General features: G+C 36.2%; 1 protein-coding gene across 10 annotated transcripts in view; it reads right to left on the reverse strand.

Moving 5' to 3' along the window:
* Nucleotides 1-14,290, reverse strand: part of ESRRG (estrogen related receptor gamma) — a 537,949-nt gene that overhangs the window by 194,246 nt on the left and 329,413 nt on the right. Inside the window, exon 2 of one of the 10 annotated variants that reach the window (XM_075925200.1) lies at nucleotides 8,600-8,821. The exons of the other annotated variants lie outside the window; for them this stretch is intronic. The gene's annotated coding sequence lies outside the window, so the exon portion shown is untranslated. The remainder of the gene's footprint in view (nucleotides 1-8,599; nucleotides 8,822-14,290) is intronic. 10 annotated transcript variants of the gene reach the window in all.

The following is a 14,290-nucleotide window of genomic DNA, read 5'->3' on the forward strand; positions in this document are numbered from 1 at the left end:
GGGAGCCCAGGCTGGTGGATCAGGGAGCTCAGCAGTAACCCAGTTCCATGTGGCACCCTGGAGGAAACCCCTCAAAGCCTCCATATGAAAGCAAAACCAAAAGTGACATGACAATTAATAAATGAATCTGATCTTTCACTTCACAAAATCCCTGAATACAAAAAAAATAATAATAATAAAATAAATAAAAATTACACTGACACAATAAACCTTCAAAACACTGGCATTTAAGAACTAAGTCCTGGATCCTACAAAAGCACACTCAAGAAGTAATGATGGGGTTACTCATATATACAGGTGTTTTACATAAGGATCACCCTATACCTGCAAATACCACACACAAAAACGCAGCAGCCTAAATATCAGGGACTATTTCCATCTACCATTGCGATGTAATAAAAAATAAATTAGAAACTAAGGAAGAAAAAAAAAAGAAAAATACAAAGATAGTCCCAAAGCAGTTCACATTTCTTATTATGTGCCAAGCACTCTCAACTCCCAGGGAAGTAACTGGAAAAGTGGGAGTGTTCAATTTTATGCAGAAAGCCATACACAGCTTTCTAGATATGGTTCTCTGAATAAAGGCTTGATGGAGTCTCCATAAAGACTGGAGTCACTATGACTTGAAGTTGAAAAACATATATACTCGTAAAGGCATTACCAGTAGCTGGGGCCCAATCCTGCAGAAAGAAAAGCACCTCCTGGGAATGGCTGAGCTATAGGAGAATTTTATGTGCACCTAATGGGATGGGGGTTCCTAGTCCTTATTTAACCCTTTCTCCCACTGACACCAAAAGGAAAATTCAGATTGGAGTAAGATCTGAGCCTGCACAGAGGAGGCAACATTTCTTAGTGATGCAACCCTTGTGTAGCCTGCTGGTAAGCTTCTAGCATCACCCCAAATATTGCACAGACCAAACGTCCTCCTCTAGGTGTTTGAGACATGTGGAAATGGTAAAAATTGCTGACACCAGTCTCTAAATTGAAAATAAAGCACCTCTTTGGAAAATACATCCGTGCAGTTGCCACGGCCCACCCTATATATACACCGCTCGGTACATTCACTAACACAATGATTTCTTCAGCTTACTGTCAAACTCATATTGTACATCTAAGTCAGAACTAAGCAATTGTCTGAGATTACAACCATTCGAAAGCAAAGGAAACACTATATGAAATGTTAACTAAATAACTATCTAACCTGCACTCCCAGTCTATACAAGTCTGCAGTTAGCAACAATTTTGTTGATCCTGCTGTATGCAGAAGATATGTATTTGGGATGTCCTGTTTAAGTTTATTAACATGGATCTCAAGGATTTCAACTTTTGCATGTTCAAACTGTTTCTCATTTGCCTGCTGTGAAAGATGCAGCACCTTTTAATTTGCAAGGAGACCAAATGGATTATTGGATAGCTCCACGTGGCAGTATGGTTATCCATTACAATGGATATTCTACTGCAAGTACACGATATTGCCTTAACAGTAGCTAGAGCCTTATTGGCTTTAAAAAAAAATGTAAAAAGGGTTTTGCATGTGAATTGAACTTAATAGGTTTGACATGGACTAACCTTAAAGAATCCAATCTACTCAAATCCCTTTGATGACTTCAGCTGAATTTTGTGCAAATCTTACAGAAGGAGTCAGGTTGTTGGGATTTCAAGATGCTTCCTTGCTTTTCTTCCACTGATCTAAAATCAGGCAAAACAATGCCGCCAAACCCTCCCAAGTTTTCAAGGATTTATCTTATTAGGTTCCTGCCTTTATTGCCTAGTTGAGGAAAAGCTCAGATATTTAAAACTAGAACTGAAGAGAGGCTTGTGAAACTGAAAAATATTTCTCTTTCAGCCATATATGAAACCCATAAAATATCATTTTCTATTTTATAAAATATAGCATTGAAATAAACTAAAGAGTTTCATATATCAAAGAAATAAAATGGAAGCACTATTTTTAAAAAGCTTCAGAAATATACCTAACATGCTAGGTATTCAGATTGCATTCTTGCATTTAATTTAAACTTGATTGCTATTTATCTTTTCTAGAAATAATTTATTTTTAGATGCGAATAATAATGATGACCTTATCTACTGCAATTCAACCCTTCTGTTGCTTGATTTTTAAAATTAAGCAAAGCAGGCTTTAAATCCGCCTGCTTGTTTTGAGAGGCTACTGTATTAATGCATTATTATTTGCTCATCACATTTTTAAATACCTATGAGATACAGCTGCTTTGTATGCATATGTACTCACATCTGTGGATATAGACATGTGAACATATATACATATACTTTGTGTGTGTGTGTGCACATGTGTGCGTACAACACATTTGTGGTTTTAAAATTATTCATTTGCTGATGTGTTTTATATAATAACAATTAAATCCAAAGAGGAAAAAGAGAAAACAAATCTTTTGGAACTACATTTATTCCAAAATAAAATATAGATAACTATAAATGTAACTAACTATAACCAAACCGAGACCACACACAGTGTATAACAATCAAATATGTAAAGCAATTATAAATTCTTGGTTAACAATGGACACAAAAAGCTCTTCAAAGGAAATATTTTATTTCTGCTAAATTAATACCTAAAAGCATTACATTTCATCAGTTTCACTTAGGTTAAAAGTCCCAAAAGAGCCTCTTCCTGAAACTAGCTATATTTTATGTTCAAACCAGGCTGAGAGCTTTCTAAATCTAGATAAAACTCATTGGCTTGTAATCTTCACAATGATCTATACATCTAAATCTATATGCAAATCAAATGCTTTCATGCATTAACACATTCCGAAGCATCGAGGAGTAAAAGAGCTCTCTTTTTTTCTTCCATTCCCCCTTTTTTTCCTCCTCTCCCCCTCTTTATTTACACTAGTTACCTAAATAATTTTCACACTGCCTTCTTTTCAACGTAAATGTTCTTCTGTTGAAGCCTGCAATGAGCTATTGCTATAACCAGATGGACACATGAATGCAGCAGGTGAGACAGATGGCAGACCGCCCTGTCTGACGCTGGCTGCCTCAGCTTGGAATGCTTTTTCCTTCCAGGTACATTATCATTATTGTAGCAGAAAGCAGTAGGTAGAAGGGAATAAACCTTTTTATCCACTATTTTATATATGTTATTTTAAATAAAAATTTTCTTCTGTCTCTTCAAGGAAAAAAAAATCACTATTTCCTTTTTTTCCAGGAAATCCCTGGGAAGTAAATGTAAAATAATGGGAATACTTGAGGTCTTATAACTATTCAGAGAAGCAAAAGTGTAGTTATTAAAACATCTGATGCTTTTCAAGTTAAAGCATTCCACTGATCCACCCATTACATAGCTTTCTACTTTTAAATATCCTTTGCCTTTTGCACAGATGTATTATTCACTCTTTTGTTTAGAACTAAGATCTTCAGAGTAAATGGTCCCAGTTTGCACACAAAACCTTTGTCACTCATAGTTTAAAAAAAATCTCTGGAAATATTTCCGGCAGAGTCTGAATCGCATTAATACAGACATATCATAATATTAATCTTTCTATAAACTTCACTAGTGACCCCCAAAATATTACTGGTGAACAGTTATTTATCTGTTCTATAAACTTTTCAAACCTGCAGATAACTGAGTATTATTAATAAAAAATTCATGTTCCTAGGAAAATTTTTAAAAAATAAATAATTTTCAAGTGACATCAAGATGGTGAAAGTGATGACTTGACTGGGACCTGTGACATAACTTTTTTGTTTTGTTTTGTGGTGGTTTCATTACATATGCACCTGTCTCGCACTGCATCCCTCCTCAGGCCTTCCACTCGGCCCATGAACATCCCACAGATGTTTGCCAACTGCTTCGCACTGCACAAACTGTACATCAATTACTCCTTCCTAGATCTGATCTAAAGAATCCTTTCCCTCTCCTCCCTCAAATGCCTTCTCGTGGTGCACTTCTTGTGAGCCACCTACGTAAAATTAGCCCACATTTCATAGTTAGGTGGAGGGGCAGCTCAAGTCATTTTTTTTAAACACAGAGAAAAACATACATACATATTGATGCATATGCCTAGACATAGAAACACACACACACACACACACACACACACACACACATTCTCTTCAAATATTTCTCTTTGCTTGTGCCTTTGACTATTATTCATATTTTTAGACATTAAAGCTCTCTTAATAGGAATACCACTTTTAGATTCTTCAAAAGTCCTCATTCTGACTGGGGCCTCGGGGTACTACCACAATAGAAATATTAAACAAGAACAATGTGGAAAAATCTCTTATGTGGCTGAATTGCAATTACTTAAAAATCGCAAAATAATGTTTATGGAAAGATGCCTTTACATGACGTGAAATCTAACAAAAACAAGGTTTGTCCTAGTGCCAATATTATTATCACAAAAACTGGTAATGGTATCAGTCATTCTAAGTTTACAGTTCTTCTCCAGCTGAAAATAGTGTCAAAACTCACCACTGACTTCAGTGGAAACAGGTTCTAACCCTAAATTAAACCTACTTGGATAAAAAAGGGACTGGTCTAAAACCAAAACTTGAAGCAAACTTAAACTTCAATGTATTATGAATTTTAAAATATTCAGTAAAGATTTTTTTAAAGAAACATTTCATGTACCTTCTAGCTTCAGGTGGCACGAGAAGAAAAATACTGAAATACCATCAAAAAGTCTTTTCTTGGTATATTTCTAACCTTGCAGAAACCAAGAATTACTGAAAAAAATCTCACAAAACATCCTGTTGCCATGGGATTTCCTGACTGAGTTTGAGGCCAGAGAGGTTAAGCAGTTTGGATAAGCTTCAGATAAGTATACGAACTTTTATACGCTTATGTGTACAGACCAGCCTCTGAACCTTTTAAGGTTTGGCCATCATTATGCTAAGAAAAAAAGATGCAAGAATTCACGGATCATATGGGCATGCTGCTAGAGTAATCAAACAGAGCTGAGTGCCAGTGACTTTTAGAAATGATAAAAAATGATGAACTGTGCACTATACTCTTCAGAAAAGCATTTGAAGCATTTGAAGCATTTGAAGCATAATAACAGATCTGCAACATAACAGAAAGATGGTAAAATAGTGCATTTCAGAATCAATTTAAAAGTGTTATCCACACAGATCCTGATCATCTCATTAACTCTCATTATGCAACCAAGTCTCAATAAAATTTATGTCCACTACTCTGAACATTCAGGAACATCCTGTTTAGAGACAATCACACTGTGCTTTTAATTGATGCTAAATGAACTGACCATTTTTTAAGACAATAATTCTGGAGGTAACCTTTTTAAAAAGAAACAACTGTATTATAGTGGTGTATTTGTCTTTCTAGACATTATTAGATCTGCTGGAAGTTCTTCTAGCACTACTGCAATAAAAAATAAACGAACTTGTGAAGTCATAACTAGTCTAGAAACATTCCCTCTGGGATGAAAAATATCATAACAAGGTTGCCACTAACCACTAATTTTTTTGGCTAAGTGCAGAAAAAAAGAAGAATGAAAGAAATAGTTCAGGTTGCAGGACTGCAAGAACATTTAGACCTTTTCTGGTTATGGATACTGACACATATATTATTCAAAAAAAATTAATTTGGAAAAGATGTAATTAATAAACCAGCTGGTATATAATAAAACTACACTGTTTGGGGCATTTTAAGTGAAGTGTTTTTAAAGTGTAAACTCTTGGCCTTCTTCTGCTCTCAGATACATTCATGCCGTCCCCATTGCCTTCAAACTTAATCTTCCATGCCTTTGCTCCCTATTCAGAAGACCTACTTAGGGTTGAGTATATTGCCTACTGCGCTGAGTCCTACCAACTTCAGAATAATAAGCTTCATGCCGCAATAGTGTTTGCTGGATTGGGCAGTAGATTTCCCTCCTAGTAACAGGCCTCCATTTCAAGAGAAACACATACAATTGGGAACTTGCCTTCAACAGGAGCTCTGCATGTGGCTCTGAAAGAAAAAAATCGACTCCTTCAAAAGCAGCTATTATTGTTTGTGCACGTTTTAGTAAAAATTCTTAAATGGCTAAATATATATATGCACAGTAAAACAACTTTTTAAAAGTAGAGCAGCTTTTAACAAGCTAATTATTGGAGACATTTTTAAAAAATTGTAAGTACATATTGAATTCTGTTCCATCAAGAAAATAACTCATTTTTAAAAAACTTCCCAATCCTATTTCCTTGGAAGTGGTAAAGGCAGGAAGGCCTAAAGTTCCAAATTCATTGTACTCAACCTAGAGAGCATGAGCCGGTTATCCAAAGCACTTGGGGTCAGATTTTTATGATACCTCAGCAGCAAGCCATCTGTATTGTTTCTCCACAGTGGGGTGGGTTGTTGGGTGCTGAGTGCTTTTGAAAAATCAAGCCACTTCAGTCAAGTGGCTAAGTGGGAAGGGAGGATTTTTTTAAAAATATAGTCACATATTCTACTGCTTAAATGAGGGCTGTTAGGTGCTGAGCTATGGCACTGGAATGAGGGACACAAATTCGGAGAAAGTGAGAAATTACATACAATTAAATACAGCACAACTTCAAGTGAAATACGGGTTTTCTTGAAAGAACAAAATTGTTCAGGTCAGATAAAATACTAATTAACAGAGAGATGAGGGGGCTCAAAAACCGTCACAAGTAAATAAAGGACGAATTCTTCCCAGTCTTCTTCTTTGGAGCTGTATAAGTGAGAAAAATGTGGTGCTGTCTAAAGCAAATATAATCAGTATATTTTTAAAAGCTGCCAAATACATATTTGGCAGGAAGCAGCAGATCTGTGTCTTTACAATTTTTAAAGTGATGTATGGACCCAAGAAATTAAAACAGAAATGAAATGTTATATATACTCTTAAAATTGTGGCACAAACTGCTTTCCCCTACATCATCAATCAAAAAATTAAAACCTAAAGATGACATTCTTATCCTAAACATAAAAAGTTTCTTATTTCCCCACTCCTCATCAACAGAAGTTTAAGCCATAATTGACTCCTTTTTGCTTTTGCTCCCTCCCCCCAATATTATTCCAACACAGGGCATTACACACGTATGCAATATTTTTTTTTTTTTAAAAAAGCTTCTTTAAATAAAATCAGAATTACACAATAATTCTTTTACTTACTTCTCTGCCACTGAGCCAGAGCCATTTACATAGGCCTTTGAATACTGTTTGGTAAACAGGGTGTGTATGGTGTAAGAGTGCTTCTATCTTGCTTTCCTTGTAAAAGCAAGGCCTGGTTTCTGTTTTTAGTGCACACTTTGGTTGTGTTAATCCTGTTTTATGTTGTTCACACCTGCTGCTGACTAGCAGCCTGCTGATGGATTGTGGTTTGTGCTGCTCTCAGTGACTCCCCACTAACCAGGCTCTGCAACAAAAAGCTGCTCTGCTCAACTAGAAACAAAGACCTGATTGCTCCTGAACACTTGAAAATGGAAGGGCTGTAAAATATGCCTCATCTTCAATTACTTTTCCACTGTCCACTGTTTAGAAGTAAACATTGGGTTTTAAGTGTATGTGTTTATATTTAGTCCTACAACGAAAAGCTAAAATATATCCGCATACCTAGCCTCTCTAGAAGTTTTTCTGCTAATGAAAATGTTCCTTATAAATGTTGAGAACATAGCATTTTTAAACATTCTCTGTGCAACTCACCCATCAATCCTTTCTGTACAAAAATAAGTAGATTTGTCTTAGTTGAAATATCTCCTATTGTTAAAACATCCTCTGTAAATCTTTATATAAATGAAGTTTTGCTGTTTCTGAGGAACTTCCCTCGGTGCATATACAGAAAATGGCAAGGGCCTGATTCTCAGCTCACTCACATTGGTGTAAATAAATAATTCAATTCAAATCAAATATTTTATCATGGTGTAAAACTATCTTAAGATCGGAATCAGTCTAAAAGAGTCTACGTTGCAATGTCTGGCGCATCAGTTTTACAGAGAACAATTCAACAGGTTTCTCTCTTCCTTCTGAATTCTGGAAATTTCTAAGTATCTCCAGTGATGTATTGCAGGCCCTATATGGCATGTCCTATCTGAGGCACGTCTGGTTGTGCAGAGCAGCAACCCCCACCCTCCCCCCATCCACCCATGGGAGAAGAGGAGGCGGGAGTTGTGGGTGCCCTAGGTATTCTGGCCCCCCGCACTGCTGACCTGGGAGTTCTTCACACCACTAGGAAAACCCAGGGCCCATATGTAGCTGCCAGGAGCCTGGACTGCTGTGCCCCATGCAAACGAGGCCCCACAAATAATCACACCGGCCCGGGTATAAGGAACCTCCACAATATTCGAGCTATATTATATGCCAGGACAGTTATGTATTATAGTATGTAAATCTTTCCCCTGGTTCGCAGTGAAAAGTTAAGAATTCATTAGGAAAAAAAATAAGCTAAACAAGCTTAATGCTTTAACCGCTCTTCTAATTCAGATGCCAAAACTAAGGATGGGAGATCTTTCTTACTTAGCCTTGACATTTCTGCCTTAGAGTTGCTCTGCATCCTTCTTAAACTATCCAAGACTGAGGAGTCTGGCACAACGCCATCACTGCTCTTAAGATACAGAAAATGTGGTAGCAATCTTAGTATTTCCTGGCCACACTCACTTGCCTCCCTTAGGCGACTCTTTACTGGCACAAATGTCACATCCTGGAGACGAACTCTTGCTCTTCGGCTTGGCTTCTCTACCGTTTTCTTTTCCCCAAAATGCTGCCAAGTTATGAGTTTCATGAGGTTCCCCCTTCTTCAGTAATGGGGCCTGATCCAAAGCCCATTGAAAACAATGGGAATCTTTCCCGTTACTTCCATTAACACTGGATCAGGCCACACTGTTGAAAAATAAAGAGGAAGATTTTTAAATGGACAAATAGTAGGTTAGAGTGCAGCTTCCCTTCTCTGCCTTTGACAATTATTCTCAAACTATCCAATGTGATGCAAAAGCATTAGTTATGTTGGTCATATATTTGTATCTGCATTCTGTAATATTCTTATTTAGCAATAACCCAGGCCTGCAACTATGGTGCACTTAAAACCCTCATCATTGTAAGTTTGGGCCCTTATCTCCTAAGAAATTTAATACCTGCTAAAAAGATTTTTAAAAAGCCTCCAATAATACAGTACTTCAGAACCTGGATATGCTTTTTGTGAGACTGTAATGTTGCTTTGAATGATAGCCTATTTCACTTCAGCAGCAGCAGCAATTTACCTATTATATGACATTAGCAATTAACTTTTGTACTGTTGATTCAAAGCTACACAGTGTGTGTGCATGGAGGGAGAGTACGTAAACCCTGCCAAACTCACTACCTGCTGCCTTCAAGCATTGCTTCCATGTATGCCCTCTTCAGGAAAAAGTTAAGACTACTTTATTTTGATTAAAGTGCTTTCCCCAGGCAGGATTTTTTATTTCAGTTTGAATCTTTAAACCATTTCATTTTCAGTGATGCATTTTTATATTTACAGTTGACATCTTCATAGAAGAATGAAACCTTTGAGTTACAGCTCTAAAGCATGAAGGTTGCCTGCAGTAAGTACTTAAATTATTTTACACCCAAATGGAGCCAGTTGTTTTTGGTAAAATTTAATAAACCTTAAACCAATGACCTTTCTTTTCCTGAAAGCTTAGACTTGTGAAAATGAACTTTCCAAAGAAACATATTTTGGCAAGCTAATACCAAACAAAAGGCTATTTAAAGCTGAATGCTTTGTCAATTTATCAGCTTGTGAACATTCTGTTCCTAAATTCCCCACTGTCACTAAATGTATAGAACAGCGGTGCTTTGTTTAATCGAATACTATCGATTTGAGTATGTCACAGTGATCTCATTGAGAGTAATCAATAATAATCCAATATCAATCAATCTACTCATGAACGATCATTTATCAAATCTTGAATACACCACAGTTATTCGCAGACATGAAAGAGAGAAAGGAAGCTAGAAACAATAATAATAGAATTAAAACTACCACCAAAAAAACCAACAACACACAGTGAACTTTGGAAGCATAATAATGTTGCCGTGACACTATGTACATTTCCCAGCCTAAGAAAGAGTATCTTGAAACTTGTCTCCCTTACCAATAGAAGTTTACCCAACACTAAACATTACCTTGCCCACTGTGTGTCTCTACTAATTTAAGCAAACATGTTCCCTCCATGCAATGTCTGTAAATTGATGACAAGTTACATTTTTCCTTGCAAATATGCCAGGTTACCCACTGAGAATTTTGGGATACATTTCCTCTCTGAAATGTGGCCATGCACACTGAGTGAGAGCACTGGTGGGTCACTGTATTAAATGCTTAGCATTAGTTTAAAAAATAGTATTATAGACTGAATTTCAAATTTGCTCTTTTTGAAAGAACCACTGACACAGGACCAATATGTTGCAATACCAAGTAACTGCGTCTTTAAGTTTAGCAGCTGTATCTAATAGGACAGGACAGGATAAAAATACCGAATTTCTCTACGGAATGCATGAAATAGCGGTACCCACTTATCAAAAGAGCTGGTATTGTTGCTGAAGCCTCCTTTCTCAACATATTCACCTGTGATTTTGTCAAGGTAATAAACCCTTCCATTCCTTACAGCCCACTCCACTGGACCCTCCTATTTCATTGAAATGGAAAAAAGGCACAAAGTATCTAAAACATTTACTTTTGCTAATGTAAAAGGGTTGGCATTTTACTTCATTCCCGATAAGCTGGTGCCAGTGGAAGTGATTATTCTTTTCTTATTCAAAGCATATCAGCAGTTTGAAAGCGCTCTCAATCTTATCAGGAGTATGAACAGCACAGTTACTGAAAACAGTTTGTACTGCTCCTCTCTCTTTCTGCCAGGCTATCAGATAAACCCAACTAACTAACTGTATTTACACACACAATCAAACATAAGCTGTGTCTTCCATGCACTGTAGCCTATTCTAGCATGCATAGGTGTTTTGCTTAACATTAGAGTAACAAAAATACCAGCAGTGAATATCCCTGACCAACAGTTTAAGAAAAAATATAAACACATACAGCAATAAATACAATGTAGAAAGAACAGGGAGGGGAGGATAAGAGAAATTGAAAATTAACATTTTTAAAGTAGTAAAACAGTGCAGAGAATCTCCCTCTAAAGACCACTCTGACACTTAAATCTAGCAGCTATTAGTGAAGCAGCATACAAATGCTGGGATGAAAAATTATTTGAAAAAATATTTTGGCTAATTATTTACTTTTATTTTATCCTTTTTATGTGTGTATTCTTTTTTTCTTTCTAGTTGCTATCTATAATTGTAGAAAAAAACCAGCAACGATTTGTGAAGAGGCACTAAAAGGCCTTTACCATCTCAGGCTGCAGACAAGATTGAAACCAAGTCTGAAACTTGTGATGTTCTAATCTTAGTTCTTTCTATTGAATTTGTTAAAATACTCACAAAATGCAAATGGAAAGGATTTTTTTAATAAAGCATCTCAAGGAATATTGATATTGTTAGGTAAATACTCCACAAATCTTTTATTACCATTTCTGTTTCAGAAGGGAAATACTTGTAAGATTTTATTGATTGCAAGGCATAAGAAAAATGGCCCCCACATTTTTAGAGACAAATTCTCCTCTCAGAGATGGTAAATCTAGAGTAAATAAATTGAATTCAATGGAGAATGTGGCCCAAGTTACTTTTAAAATGATAGGTACGATGTAGTGATTTGAAGAGTTAAATGTAAAAGGGGATTAGTGTAAGGCACTTTTAAGTTATCGACAGAGAATTCATGGAATTTTATTAGAAATGTGAAGTTTATCCTTCCCTATGAAACAATCTGCTGCTTAAGCTTTTGTCTAGGAATGTATCCTCTCCCCAAATCCACCCACTGACTTCTGCTAAATACCTCTGGCAGAACAAAAAAGGGCAGGCACGTGCCCCACCTGAGCCCATCTCTTGCTTCTGTCTCAACTCCAGGAACTGAATGAGCCATCTCCTAGATTTGTAGGAGAACAAGGAGATTAATTAAGCCAAGTGAACAATGCTGTGTAATTCAGCCAATTGTTCCTTCTCCATCTGACACACCTTAGCCCCATGATTGATGGGACAGGTGTCATTCATACTAATGTAAACCAGTGACAGTGGCAGCACAGATCTTTTAATAACGACCCAGCACCAACTTTACACAATCAGCTCCAGACATAAGAATGATGTGATGCCCAGAAGCCTTTATTCACTTAACAGGGATTCTGGCTTTACCCCTTTTTTGTTCATGGGAACAATTGGTTAAAGACATAGCATTTCATGCCACTTCAAAACTTCTGATCTCTTCCACTAGGTTAATGGCTGCTATGAGAACAAATGCTTTCACTGACAGAAAAACTAATATCATTCAGTAGGGGAAATCTTAAATTCATGGAGCATTAAACAACCATGGTGGAAACAAAAATCTTTTGCGATGCAATTTTTTGAGAATTTCACTAAAAAAATGCTTTGATAATTCCCAATTCTGTGCTTTCAGAATTGTAAATGTCTTGTTTTTAAAATGGCATTTCTGTATTACTTTGCATTTACTTTTACTGGCCACTTGTTTTTGGAGTAAAATGACCAAATTGTTTCACTAATCAATGCCCACCAGCTTTCCAAAATTAATTCCTTTTACAATTATTTTAGCCATGATGCTGGTCAGCTAATTGTAACACAGACTATTTAAGGAAGAAAACAGCAATATACAAGGACAACAGCATTTATCCTCTAAAAAGACTGAACCCTACCGCCAAGTTGAGGAAGGAATTACCAAACATTGAACTGCTTGGGGGGAAAAATGAAATGAAAGCAAATAAAGCGCAACTGTAAAATATAATGGTTCAGTTCTTCTCCTCTGTTGCATTTTCAGTATGTGGAGAATTATTACAAAAAACAGATAACTAAATTGGTGGCTACGCTAGGTTAAGAAGTGTATGATTTCACTATTTTATTAGCTATTGTTTTTCACTAAGATTATACATATGCTTAAAAAGTGTCAGGCATAAGATACCAAAGTAAGTGTTTTCCCCAAGAACATTTCTGTAAACAAAATCAAAAAGGTTGAAGGGGGAGGGGGGATCTAATGGATAAGGGTGAATTTAATAAAAGAAGCCTCTTCTTCTATCTCCCCTCCACACCCAACCCTTCAGATGGAAAGAATAGTGCTCAGGGGTAAGTCAGCATCTTCATTTCATATGGACTTTTTCATTACATTTGCCAGTGTAGATACATCTGCAAGTTTTTAAATGGGATAAAGTATGATTTCCTGCCTTTTTTTTAGGATGCTCGAAATAAGCATCAGCAAATCATCAACATCTTATTCTAACTAGCTACATCCATCAATCTCTGATCACACCTATTAGAATCTCTTTGTAGCCCACACTACATCTTGCGACAGCTTGACCAGTTGTTTAAGTAAGGGTGTGTGATGGAGCAAAACTAAATCGACACATCTGTGATACTTCTGACACCCCTCAGCATGGCTAATATTAATTTGTTTTCTTTGGCTAGGTAAGTGCTGCCAAAACACATTATATATGGTATGCAGTTCCAATCAAAATGATGAAAAGGAGATGTGCAATTTTTTGTTTCACTCAAAGCAACATGAAAAGACAGAGGAATAAGAGATCCAAAGGATTATTACAAAGCAATAGACTAGACTCTAGAGACAAAATATTTTGTTTTAAAGTTTGGCTTCAGAACAAAACTCTTCATCCAGCTATGTCTATCCTACCTTATTTATATTTTAAAAAAAACCTCTGCTGAGATTTTTTTTTTTTTAGATTTTTACTTGAAAAAATGAATATAACTTTCAGTAAAATATACTACCACATGCATAAGTAAAGGTGCACAGTCCTTCACAAAGATATTATGAGCTGATTGATTAGATTGGGGAAAAGGAATCTCTGTTTAATAAACCCGGACATACTAAGTTATTGCAGTACATTGATGAACCACTCCACAACTGCATGTGTAGTGTCCTGTGTTGCAGGCTGTGTCCCCGAGAAGATACAATATTCATTCTTAATAATTAATTTTTGTTTGTATATTTGTTTGATTAAAATCAAATACAATGTGCATGCAAATTATTTTTGAAGGATATTCTACATAAATGTTGCCGATATATGAAATCCTGTCCTTTGTCTCAAGATCAGATATCAAGCAGAAAAATGTACATTTGTCAATTGGGTAAAGAAGCAATCTCCGCCACCCAATTCTAAAAGTTTTATTTGTAAATAATATATGTAGGACATAATCAGCAGCAGTTTTTTTTATACCAAAAATGTAGAAAAAAATTTAAACAGA

Source organism: Pelodiscus sinensis, chromosome 3 (genome assembly GCF_049634645.1).
Source record: "Pelodiscus sinensis isolate JC-2024 chromosome 3, ASM4963464v1, whole genome shotgun sequence".
NCBI classification, from domain to species: domain Eukaryota; kingdom Metazoa; phylum Chordata; order Testudines; family Trionychidae; genus Pelodiscus; species Pelodiscus sinensis.